This window comes from Camelus bactrianus, chromosome 26 (assembly GCF_048773025.1).
Source record: "Camelus bactrianus isolate YW-2024 breed Bactrian camel chromosome 26, ASM4877302v1, whole genome shotgun sequence".
In the NCBI taxonomy this organism is placed as follows: domain Eukaryota; kingdom Metazoa; phylum Chordata; class Mammalia; order Artiodactyla; family Camelidae; genus Camelus; species Camelus bactrianus.
The window spans coordinates 22,442,127-22,454,562 of record NC_133564.1 but is presented as its reverse complement, the minus strand read 5'-3'; the positions used below and the strand labels follow the sequence as shown (position 1 = coordinate 22,454,562).

At 34.8% G+C, this 12,436-nt stretch overlaps 1 protein-coding gene across 6 annotated transcripts in view; it reads right to left on the bottom strand.

The window, feature by feature from the left end:
- The window catches only part of DLC1 (DLC1 Rho GTPase activating protein), a 344,906-nt gene extending 335,144 nt beyond the window's left edge, over positions 1-9,762 (bottom strand). For 2 of the 6 annotated variants that reach the window (XM_074353514.1, XM_074353516.1), the window contains exon 1: positions 8,636-8,955. The gene's annotated coding sequence lies outside the window, so the exon portion shown is untranslated. Of the gene's footprint in view, positions 1-8,635; positions 9,113-9,374 lie in introns of those variants that run through there. The other 4 variants (XM_074353515.1, XM_074353521.1, XM_074353522.1 and 1 more) reach the window with 4 other exon arrangements.
- Between the last annotated feature and the right edge of the window lie 2,674 nt (positions 9,763-12,436).

The following is a 12,436-nucleotide window of genomic DNA, read 5'->3' as shown; positions in this document are numbered from 1 at the left end:
AAGACTGAGAAGTCTTTGTGAAAGACCCGACTTTCCCTTTGGGCCTCCTCACCAGGCTGCCTGATTCAAAATTGTATTTCGAACTCCTAACTACTTATTTTGCAAACTTCTATTGCCTTTTTAAAATAATTTTTTATGCAGTTTCATTCAGAATGAGCTCAGCTGCTGAGGATTTGGATGAAGAATCTGGAAAAGTGTAGGTCATTCCAGGGTGTTGATTTTATGAAGTGAATTTCCATGGGGATTTTTCACTTCTTAAATGCATTTGTTCAAACACCACTGTATTAGTATTACAAGAAACTCTATGTACCTCTAATGCAATGATTCTGGAAAATATTTGTGAAATGTCCACATTTGCTTTTATGAGTGCATATTAGTGAGCAGGATGTTTAGACACAGAGTGATTTAAAATTTATTATTTGGGTTAATTTAGTAACACTTAGCACTCATTAACATAAGCATTTTGTGACATACAGTGTATGTTTTAAAATTAATCAAAATGGAATATTATTGTACTAAAAATCAACGGAAGATATTCTAGTTTGAGAATCCTTAACCTATTTCTGGTATCAAATGATCATGCCTCTGCACTTGCTCCTGAAACAGACACTTATCTTATATTTCAGTCTTGCAATTGTCCTTAGGGAAGAAAACCCTGATGAGAATCATTATTGCTGATAATACAGCCTGGAAGAATATGGCACAAATGAAGTACTTGTGGCTGAAATCAAGTGGGCAGTTCCGTAGAACTGAGAGTAACTCTGACTGGTATGATCATGAGTTCAACTAGTGTTCATGTAGTGCCCAGTGGACTGCACAGTCTGCTAAACATTGCGAATATAAACCTAAATATATATTATCTCATTTTATCCTTTCAGAACACAGATGACATAGATAGACATGCATACATATATGCACACACACACACATATATATGTATATATATATATGTATAGACAGACATACAGACACAGACACAGATACAAACACACAAGATTGAATCCTGGATTGCTTTTAAATACTTTCACACAGATGCTGCATATTTAATACAAGGGAAAATAAAGGCATAATAGTACTACCATTTTCTCTTTAATTTCCCTACTTTTTTCCTTAAATGGCTGGAGTTACTTCCAGTTTCCCTTAGGGTCTTTCTTCCTAATTACCCATCCCATGTTACATTTCCAGGTCATGTTTTTCTCCTACTACTTCTTTAATGCATATATATGTATAATAGCTACCACACAGCATGTACTCAGTTACTGGGGGAAGGAAGAGAAGATATAAGGGAAACATTCTCTTAATTAAAAGTAGGTTAAACTCTCTAACATGCAAGAAAAGGACATTTCTACATTGGCCCACTTTGTTGCTAACACAACGTCGGAGAGGAGAGATGGGGAATCCTAACATCCTATAGTGATCTGACATTTTAATGTATCTTGGTCTGTGCTCAGGGAGTCACCTTTGCAAATAGTTAAGTGCCCCCCAAATGCTTATTGAATTGAATGAGACAGTTAGAACAGAATCAGCAAGATATAAACAGACATATCACAGCTTAATATAGTTCTTCAAATGCGTGCTCACTAATGGCAAAGTAAGTCTTCCTGACAGCATTTGTGGAGGTCAAAATGAAATTCATTTTCTTGATGGGGCTGTCAAAGAACAAATTATCTAGCAAACTAAACTGTGCACATTTGGGCACCTTCTACTTTTCTATAACTCAGTGATAACATGAGAGAGGTGCTTTTCACTGCAAAACTGATCTCACATATTCAAGATGCTCAGGATCAATTAGAAAGCCTAGAACAGATATGGTTAGTCTTAATCTCTTTACGTAAATGCATGAATAGCAAAATAAAAATGATAACACATGGCAAAAAAGTATTTCTATAGATCTAATCAGGGCAGCCAACTTTTAGTAAAAGACAATTAGTGCTTTTTCTTTAAAATATTCATGCTATCTAATTCAAATTAGGGCTAGAATTAGGCTGTGGGAGAGAAAAACCTTTAATAACATGATGTAAGGATTTATCTCTGTATGATTTCATGCAGATTTCCTTTCTTTAGTAGCAATCTGTGTCTTAATCCCTCACAAAATCATTATCCATCTACTTTTATATACTTTGTCAAATGTTGGAATTTACTCATTATGTGGAAAAAACAAACTCTTACTAAAATTCTTTATTGGTAAATTGCTTAATGAAGCTTAAAATATTATATACGAAAAAGCTTCCATCTCTTCAGGCTGTCTGGAAATCATCAAGTCTCAGTAAATTACAGAATAAATCACCTATAATGAACTAAGTCAGTGGAATAAGTAGTATATCACTTTTTCCAAGAGACACATCCAAACTTCCATCATTTTGGGTCTTTAGAAGAAAAATGAAGAAGTAGGTACCCAATTAAAACTTCTTTTAAAACGTTTACCTATTTTTATGTATGTATCAGTTTTACTGAGCTTGGAAATTTTTTCTTCTTCTTAGCTCTCAGAGTCAAATATATTCCAGGAATCAAGTACATTTGAAAATGAACTTTGTCAATCCACTAGAAGTGCACTCATCAGAAAAGAGCAGACTGTTACAAAATTGCAAGTTATTATTTCTGAGTGCCCTATTTTTTACCTCCAGCCTCCTGCTGTTTAGTAGATCCTCAGTTGTTTTTAATTTCCTTTCAGGGAAGAGCCCAGATACTGGCAGTATTTGACTTATCACCACTTTATAGCTCAGGTTAGCCAGGTTTGCAGACTCTCGGAACATTTTCTTAAACAACCATGTGTAATTTGAGGAACTCCTGAAACATGTCATGATATTTGGCTGATACCACTAAGGCTTTTCTGGTGATAACTGGTTTCCAACAGACCCCAGAATTAATACAGTCTTGGGGCACAATATTGCATCATGGACGCAGTAATTTCTAGATATCTCTATCTTTCTTTGGGCTTCCATGTTTTGTATTTATTTTTAAGTACACAGTCTTCTCAATCCCATGCACAACCCTTTGACCATCTAGAACTACACTGTATCTTTGATATTTCTGCAAATTCCTTAACGAATAATTAATCATTTGGTTTTTTGACTTGGTATCTCTTTTCTGTAGACTCCCTTATAACCAAAGAAAAGTATTGCCTTTGTTCTGAAATTATTTCATTTGGAATTTTTCATGCAACAGGAAATAGCTTAGAGTTAAATTTGATATCAAAAGTTTTCCTGTCTTTTTTTTTTTTAATGGCAAAGCAATATAATTGAAATGCGGTTTTGCCTTATTATAGAAAGATACTTCTATTCCACAAGGGACATGAATTATAATGCTTTATTATTAGCATGGTGAGATGTGGCTTTACTTTAAGTGGCCACTTTCTATTTTTAACTTTGCTCTCACTTCTAAGAACACTCCTAACGGTAGATTCAGTAATCACTAAATGTAAATAAGAGATAGGGCTGCACCAACACAGGTGCTCCGACAGCTAGGTGACAACAGGATACTGAGATTTCAGTCACTTGTTAAGTGCAACTTTCACTGAAATCAAGAACATGAAATCATTAAGAATATAGCTATTTCTGTTAGGTTGGTATCCTACCAGGGATTGATGCCTCTGATACCAACTTTAGTCTTCTGTTTTTAATATCTATTATTCTCATCTCATTTTGTCATCTGCCTATGTACATCTTGAGCTTGTTTTTACTACCAAGTGCCCTATATACCCAAGCAACAGCAGATGCCTTAGAAACTTGCGATGATTATGGTAGTAGTAAAAAAAAAAGCTTTCATTTGTTAAGCATTTAAGTAGTAAAAAAAAAAAGCATTAATTCATTTGTTAAGTTGTGGATCAGGTCCTGTATTTGGTGCTATATTTACACTATCTTCTTTAGTAATAATACTCACAAATATTCTATGAAGTGAGTACTATCATTGTCCTGATTTTATGGGGAGAAATATTGTCAGGACTAAGTAACTAGCTCAACCTCTAGCACTTACAGTGATTATTGTCCCTATTTTTTGTGAAGGCAAGATATCTGTTAAAGAAATTTTATGCTTTTTCTGGTGCTTTGCATTAGTTACCTAGGTTTTGTGTTCCTCAGTTTTCTCACTTCTATAATTAGGAGGGGGAAATAATATTTGAACTGTAATAATAATGAGCTATTAATGTAAGGAGAGCACTTAATCCATGGCATATTGCAAGAACACCATATACTAAATGACATGATGATGATGATGGTGATGGAAATGACTCCTTTAGTTTTTGACAAGTCTCAGCTGCAGAATCCATGGCTGAGTAAGGGCTGGAACTGTAACTTACATGCCCATCTTATTTCAATATAGGAGAGTGATTTAACCACAATGTGAAACACTATGATTCTTTCTTTCTTGATTCATTTGAACTATGTTTTGTTTTTTTTTTAAAACAAAGGTTTGTCTGTTATACTGTATGTGAAACAATCTGCACATACAACAAACATCTCATCTGATGCTCAAGATGACCTGGTGATACAAATATTTGCATTGTTTTCCTTCCCAACTTTACCAGTAAAAAGCAGAAGCTCAAAGTAGGTATGGGGTATGCTTGACATCACAGAGCATCCAATGGCAAAGATGCAAAGAGCCAGTTTTCTGTCTCTACTCATGACCTTTCCAATACACCACCCCATTTAAATGGTGGAAAATTCACTAGTGCTCCACTCTCACTAGCCTCGTGTAACTTTTAATTTTGAACTATTTCTGGAGACTTATGCTTACTTCTTGTTTTTAATGAACTTGTAATGTCATCTTGTAAGAGTGTTGTTAACCTCTGGCCTCAGGCTCTGATGACTCTTGCCAACCTCTTATTTTCCTTCCCCTTTAAAAATTATTATTCTATCATTACAGGATGTCTGGAAAAAATTTTAAAAGTCTCACAACACCCACTCTTCAACACTGGTTTTCTTTCCCTTTCTTCCCTCTCTCCCTCCTATTTATTCCACATACATTTATTGACAAACAGGTATCAACAATACCTGGCATGCTAGGCATTTGCCAATCACTGGGAATAAAAAGAAACACTCACTGGATTTCTAAACTTGCTTTCTGATCTTCCTACTTCCTTTCTATCTCATTTCTATTAAAGGGCTGATTTCCTGTGGATTATCTGAGTTGTATTGCTATATCATTTTGCTATTTCACTCAGATATGAAAACCTTTTCACACTTACAGGCAGCTCCAACTGCTTTTTTTCAGTCCTCTATCTTAATTCATGAGCAAGTTCATATACACACTGTTTACGCTGCCTTTCAGCTTTTTTTGTTTTGGGTTTTTTTTTTTGCATTGGAATTCTTATTTTATCTTTTCAAGTTCACTTATATACCCTATAATCCACTGAATCAAAACCAATAGTCTCTTTAAAACTAGGCCTCAAGAGCCACACTTCACCATATTTATTCTTCCTTAAAAACTAAGCCCATCTATTTCTCAAAACTCTATGAATTGACCAGCAGTTTAACACCAAACTAGAACCATAGACGTAAACACTGCATTTCTATACCCAAACCAAAGTCAATCTGGATTTGGGCTTCTCTGTAAACCTTTTCAATTTAAATTGTGCAATTAAGGGGCTTATCATTCATGTGAGGGGGACAAAAGTACAATATTTATGCTACTTCCTCAAATCTGGAGGAATTTTCTCTCATGCTTTTTAAATTTTCATGTACAATTCTTGACATTTCTCTATTTTGATAATAAAGTTTTCTGCTCTAGATCTAAGTCATCTCTCATTTGGAACTCTGCGGTACTACAGTGATTTCTAGAGAGATTCTCACTATAAGATGATACTGACACCAGTTCATTCATTCTCCAAGAGGAAACACACAAAATCACAACAAAAATACTTTAAAAATATCCCAATTTAGACTTATTTTAACCCTGTAAGACCCACCCTCTATATGTAAGATTAAACCATGCCTAAATTATTTGTAGTGAGGTGTATGGTATGGGCAGGTTTGCATACAGATCAGAAAAATTCTCTTTTTATTATAATGTCTTCAAGAAAAAAAATAAAATGATGTACTCTCTTTTACTAGGGCCCCTTGTAATCATGCAATCAGTTATACAGGCTATTGCTTTACTGCATTTATTCCTCATTCCAATAGTGCGGAGTGCCAAAACACTGGAAGTGTTGAATAGCATATCTTTTAAGTGGTAATAACATCAGGAAATCCAATCTGGTTCACAAAAATAGGAGAAAAAGGTATCATGATTCACACTTTCTCCAAAGAAATGACACATATTAGTTTTGTAAGAAAGGCTCTTGCAGTGGAAAGTAAAGTGTTTTGGCGTGCGGCAACATATGCTGGCATGTATGAAGCACGGTACAGATGAAACAGCCATCATTTCCAGTTCACACTGTGCTGGTCCAAGTGCAGACTGTAAGAAATCCTGTGTTCTGCAACTACAGGACTTTGTAGAAGGCTCAGGGTAGATACACGAACCAATTAAAGAACTGAAAATAGGCTGCAGGAGGGAAGATACAAGGATGTGTGTTTACTTGGCCTAGAATGCACACTTATGTTTTCATATACCCATTTAGGCGTTTTACATTTCCACCAAGAAACCCAAAGGACTAGAAATAGGCTGCAGCAATAGAGATTTAGGTTAGATAAATAAAAGAATGTCTGGGTACATGAGATTCCAATGGGGGGCAGTACAATCTTTTCTGAACATCACTGATTGGGTTGGTAATTTATAATGATATCATTTGATACAAGGATATAAATCAGACAAGCTTCTTTCTAGTCCTATTTTTTTTTTAAGAAACATCAGTTTAAAATTAATATGGATTGACTTTCTTGGCATAAACATGAAATGTAACAAAACAGTCACAAACAAGTTACTCCTTTAAAGTGTTTGTTGAAGGCATAAGGAAACTTTTCCATTTGAGAAAATTTCACTACTTAGTAAATTTGATTCTCTTTTAAAACCATGATTTTTTTTCCCACACTATAACACTGATGGCAACTGTAAGCCTTTTTTTTTTTTTAAAGAAGCATTCCAATTTTCTTTTTAAAGAAGCCTTCCACCAGATACGAATATGTTTATACTTTACCATGCATGCTTTATTTGAGAGCAAGGTTATGTGATATAAAGATATCTGGATTATGACATAGGGGACTATGGTTCCACTGTCATCTCCTACTAACCAATGGTGTGACCTTGGACAGGTCATTTTTAAATGTCATTCTTCAGCTCCCTTCAGCTCCCTTTTTGGCAACTTTAAGATAGTGTTAGAAGAGGTGACCTCTTATATTGTTTCCTTCCTTAAAATTCTATTGAGGGATTTTATTAAGCTGTAATTTAGAAAAGTCAGTATTTTATTTTTAACATACTTAAAAACAAATTCTTTTATCATTTGTAAAAGTCAAACATGACTTAAATTGTTACTGAGTAGTTAAAATTTGTCAATGTAAGTTATTCTACATAAAATGTAAGCATAATTAGCTAATACAGCAAATGGTTACATTATACTACGTAAACGTTTATAATTAAAACACTTGATTTCTTGTGATCCAACTGTCAAAACAGCTTTCATCTTTCATTTAGTATATTTTGTGTTCATCTAACAGATTTGGAAACATGCATGGATATTTGTTCCCTTCACATACCATTCTATATTAGTTCTATAAAATAATGATTTTCGTTCTAAATATTCAGAAATATAAATATAACAGTATGTTATGCATTAAAACTCTATGCTATTTCAGTCACTACTAAATTTTTTTCTTCACATACTGCATATGCAAACATTTAAGATAACTTAAAGACATTATAGCCCAGTGGAAATGTAATTTTATGATTACATGAATTATGAATGCAGATCAGCTGTTCATATGATTGTAGTGATTTCTGGCTGCCTTAAAATAGTAATAATGAATGTCAGTGTCATTGACATATACTTTAATTATTTAAAAATATTCACACAAAATATGATCTGAGCACTGAATAGTGTGAATTTAGGAAAGTTAATATAAATTAAATCCAATTCTGACATTTAAATTTAAAAAAATCAGATTAAATACTATTTAGGAGAGAAAATAATTTGTAAAATTTCACGTGTTCACTCTTTTTTTAAAATGAATCATTTAAGCTGTACATTAGCAGTTTGACCTGTGGTTGAAACTGGGTGGGGAAATATTGAGGAATTCAATCTTCACATTTTAAATGAGACACAAAATTTTCTTTGGAGATTCATTATTAAGAAAAGTCACTCTAGTGGGATCTACTCTTCCTGTTGGCAAAAGAAGAGGAAAGAAGAAAAATCATTTACACCTCAGACTTATGTGTGAACACTTGTTTCATACGAGCCATGTAATAGGAAAACTGGTCTTCTGGCTCTGTTCATAAATAAGGATTAAAAAGTGATGAAAATAAGATCTTAGTTTATGGGTAAAAAGAGTGAAATCTCTATAGAGCTTATTTAAGAATTGACATTTTGCTAAAACAATTTGACTCACAGTTTTCTACTTACTAAATCTTTTCTACTTCTGATTTCATGGCTCAGCTCTAAAACTTAGGAAATCACCACTCCGTGCAAGATGCTAACATTTCTCTCAATCTTTCTGCCTCTTCAAAGACTGACTCAAAGCATAAAGAGAGATAGTCCACAGCGTCTTACCTAGACAAGGAGTTGCTGAAACGCCGAGGCATGACATGGTTCAACACTCAGGCTAGGAAAGGAGTCCGTCTCCGTTAGTTTCTCCGAAATATAAGTTCACATTTCGTGGCTGAGATCATGGCTCTATTCTAAGCAGTTCTACGCAGTGTGTGAGTCTAACAAAAACACCCTCCGCAGCTGGAGGGAGCCTTAGCTGAAGCAGGAGTCTGTCAAGGCGTTCCTAGTGACTTCTGTCTAGTAAATTCAGACTGATGTTTTGCAAAAGGGGCCTCCACAACCAGGCCCAGATTGCCTGGGAAGCATTTCCTGCCTCTGAGTGGTGTGCATGTGAGTAAGACTGAAGGAAGAGGAGGGGAGGAGGGGGCCAGCAGAGGCCGCCCGCCTGGGCGTTTTAGGAGTTCTGATTTTACACAGAACTGAAGTGAGTTTGTCAAAACCCTTGAGGTGATTAGCTGGAGAGTCATAAAGTTGTAGGGCTTTTTCTATCCCACACTGCTTATGAGAAAAAAAAAAAAAAAAAAAGGAAAGAAAACACAGTTCCCTCCTTCCTCTACAACTTTTCCACTATATTAAATGTATACACACAATGCAATTCAAATACCTTTGCAGTAGTGCTCCTTTCAAAAGCCCTTTTAAGAGCGCAAGATGCATTCAGAGTTTTTAATACCGTAATTCTTCTAAATTTGAAAACTTTCGAAACGCTACTTCATTTAAAATGCTGCAGCCTGATATACTGTACCTGAGAAGATCTGTAAGTAAAATCCCAGGGATCCAGCAAATAGAACGTGTTCTTCAAGATCTCGCCGACCCCAAGAATCCTTCACGGAATTAAAGTAGTTTGTGTCATAGCATATGCAGCGTTACCTCTGGTCAGGATCCTCCAGTCACACACATCTCTGCTGGAAAAGCAGAAGACAGACTCCATCTTGATCCTATTACAGTCTTGCTGACATTAACCACTTGCAACTGCTTCCCTCCAGCATGACAGAGTCCCCGAATCACATGCCTAAAGCAGCTCACAATATCTGCATCCTTCTTCCGACACAAATGTTGTGAACTATCATCTGTTTATCTTTTCTGCTTTCTTGTGCCTCCACTGAATGACTTCCTCCTAGCTGCTCTAGGCTGGGAACTTGGACTACCATTTGGTTTTGATTAAAACCAGACAGCCAACTCTGGAGAATTTAGAGAATAAGCTAATGGAAACTGCAAGTATGGCTTTAATTAGTGCATCAATTAATAATAGATGTTAGCTCGTCTTCTAATAAGATGACACAAATATAAACGCAGAGGAAGCTCAAGTCGTTTTAGGGAAGAAGTTGAACCAATTCTCATTCCTTTATGATCCAGAATTCTCTTTAAGGAAAGTGGAAGGAAAGAAGAGGGATGTGGCCTTGGGACATCAGGTTGTGGAGGGGGCGGTGGAGCAGCCTCAGTGTTTACACCAGAGAAACAGGAAACAGCATCTCTGAGTTTAATTAGCTTGCTTGGTTGGAATTGCTCAGTAATGTCTCCCTTTTACTTTATTTACAATCAATGGATTCTCTTGTTTATGACTTGAGCATTTTTTTTTCAGTGATTAGTGATTAGATTTTCTGATTATTGGGTCTACGTGGAACTTGCAAACATCCAGAGATTTCCGATAATTGGAGGCACAAGAACAATTCCAATTTCAATAAGATAAATGAGTAACATTTAAAGAGGGACAAGAAGTATTAAACCCACTAGCCCTAAGATCTAATCTTTATGTCTCTGAAATTATAAGCAGTTTTCATTATTCATATTTATTCCCAGTTGGCTCTGATTTTTATAAAGGCTGACAGACATCTAGATATCACAATAGCCATCTTTTTTGTACTTTCTGAGTAAGTGATAACTCAGAGAAGTATTATAGTTACTATTTCTTTTCTTACTGTATAACTAAAATCTCTCAAAATTAGTGCAAATAATGGATTTTTAGAAATATTAAACCTAATGTTTAATATGTGGTTAATATGTTAAATTTGGCTAAAATGTGAAATGAATACTATGTTACACATTAATTTTCAGATGAGAAGTATTCAAATCAAAACATGGGGCAGAAACAATTTTTAGAAGTTTGTGTCAAAACATTACTGATTAAAACAATGAGCATTTAGATTCCTTGAAGTTAACCTTCAACCATAATGACAAGAAGGAAGTCTGTAATTTCATAAATTCTTTAAAGAGTTATTTATGTTCACATTCAAAATATTTCCACGGAAACTACTGCCCATTTAATCTTCCCAACTATCTTTATATGTTCTTATTTTTATTTTACAGATAAAGTATTAGAAACTTGTGAAAGTAATTTTCTCACAATCAAATGATGGAGAGTGGTCAAGTCTACATTGGAACCCAGATTTTCTAACTCTAAATTTTGCACTTTTCCTCTCCTGTCTCTCTTGACTCTTGCTTAATTGCTGTGTGAAACTGGGAAGACTTCCTCAACTCTCTGAGTTTCAAATTCTTTCTTAAAAATAGGGGCAACTCCACATAACTCACAGATTGGAAAGCAGGATTAACTTTATATACAGATGTATTTATAAATTTATATCTCTTTCCCTTAGGAAAACACTGGGCAGAATGGAATGAGAATTGATGTAAGCTCTTTCCTAAAATAACTTGTGTATCTCTATCTCTATTTGTCTCTAGCCGGCCTCGAGGATACAGAGGGCACTCAATAAACATTCACACTCCGCTAATTCTCCTTAGCTACATTCTCCTCATGAATCCTGTAATTCCCCTGGTATAATTTAGCCTTGTTTCTGTTTACACTGGCCTGAAGAAACAACAAAACCCTATTCGCATAGATTTATAAATGCTTTTTTAGACACCCTTATTAGTAATTTTTTCCTTATCATTCTCTTCTCTAAACCAATAAGACATCATGATTTATTCTATTATTAGAATTACTTCCCAAATCTTTAATCACTCTTATTTATTTTTCAAACTTCAGCTGCCTGATTCCAAACAAATCCCAGAACTTATATTCTCATAAAGGCTTTACCAAATATGAGAATAAAGATAACAAATGAGATAGTTTCCTAAATATTTAACACAGTATCAGGCACATAGAAGTGGTCCAAAATAGTTGTCCTCTTCTCTTTTCCTCTTGTAAATCTCAATACATAACATCCTTAAACGTTTGCCTACTATTCTATACTAGACCAGCTAGTAAAATATGGTACAGAGGCAGTTAAAAAGTTGAAAACAAAGTATCAGGATAGCAGCCTGGCTCCAAAACTAACAATCATGATGACTCCATGTAAGTTACTTAGCCGGGATAAATCTCAGTTTTAGCCTCTGAATCTAAGGGTTTTTCAAAATTCAAGACAACAGTCCATGTCAAACCATTAGATCTCATGGCTGATGCAGTATTTATTGTTAACTAGCATTATTTTTACCATTTAAATTATTGTCCTTTTCATGTTTACAACCCTCTTCTATGATTTTTTTAAAAATAATCTATCTGTTGAACTCAGTTAAAGGTATGGATTTGGAACAATTTTATTGGTGGAGCAATTAGGGTTTTTTTTTTTTTTAAAGAAAAAGGAGTAGCAGAATGAGGATTAGAAGCTTTTGTGAGGATCAACTTCCTTTCCACACATTATGATCTAAATAATAAACACTAGCTATGATTGACTAGCTAATCCCTGGCCATCTTTAGTACATTTGAATCTGGACTTTTACAGAATTGTTCAATGACCCTAATATAGTCCAACAACCTTTAGACTGTGCAAAATGGGAGGTACTCTTTGAAAAGAAGGTCTGACTCTGTGA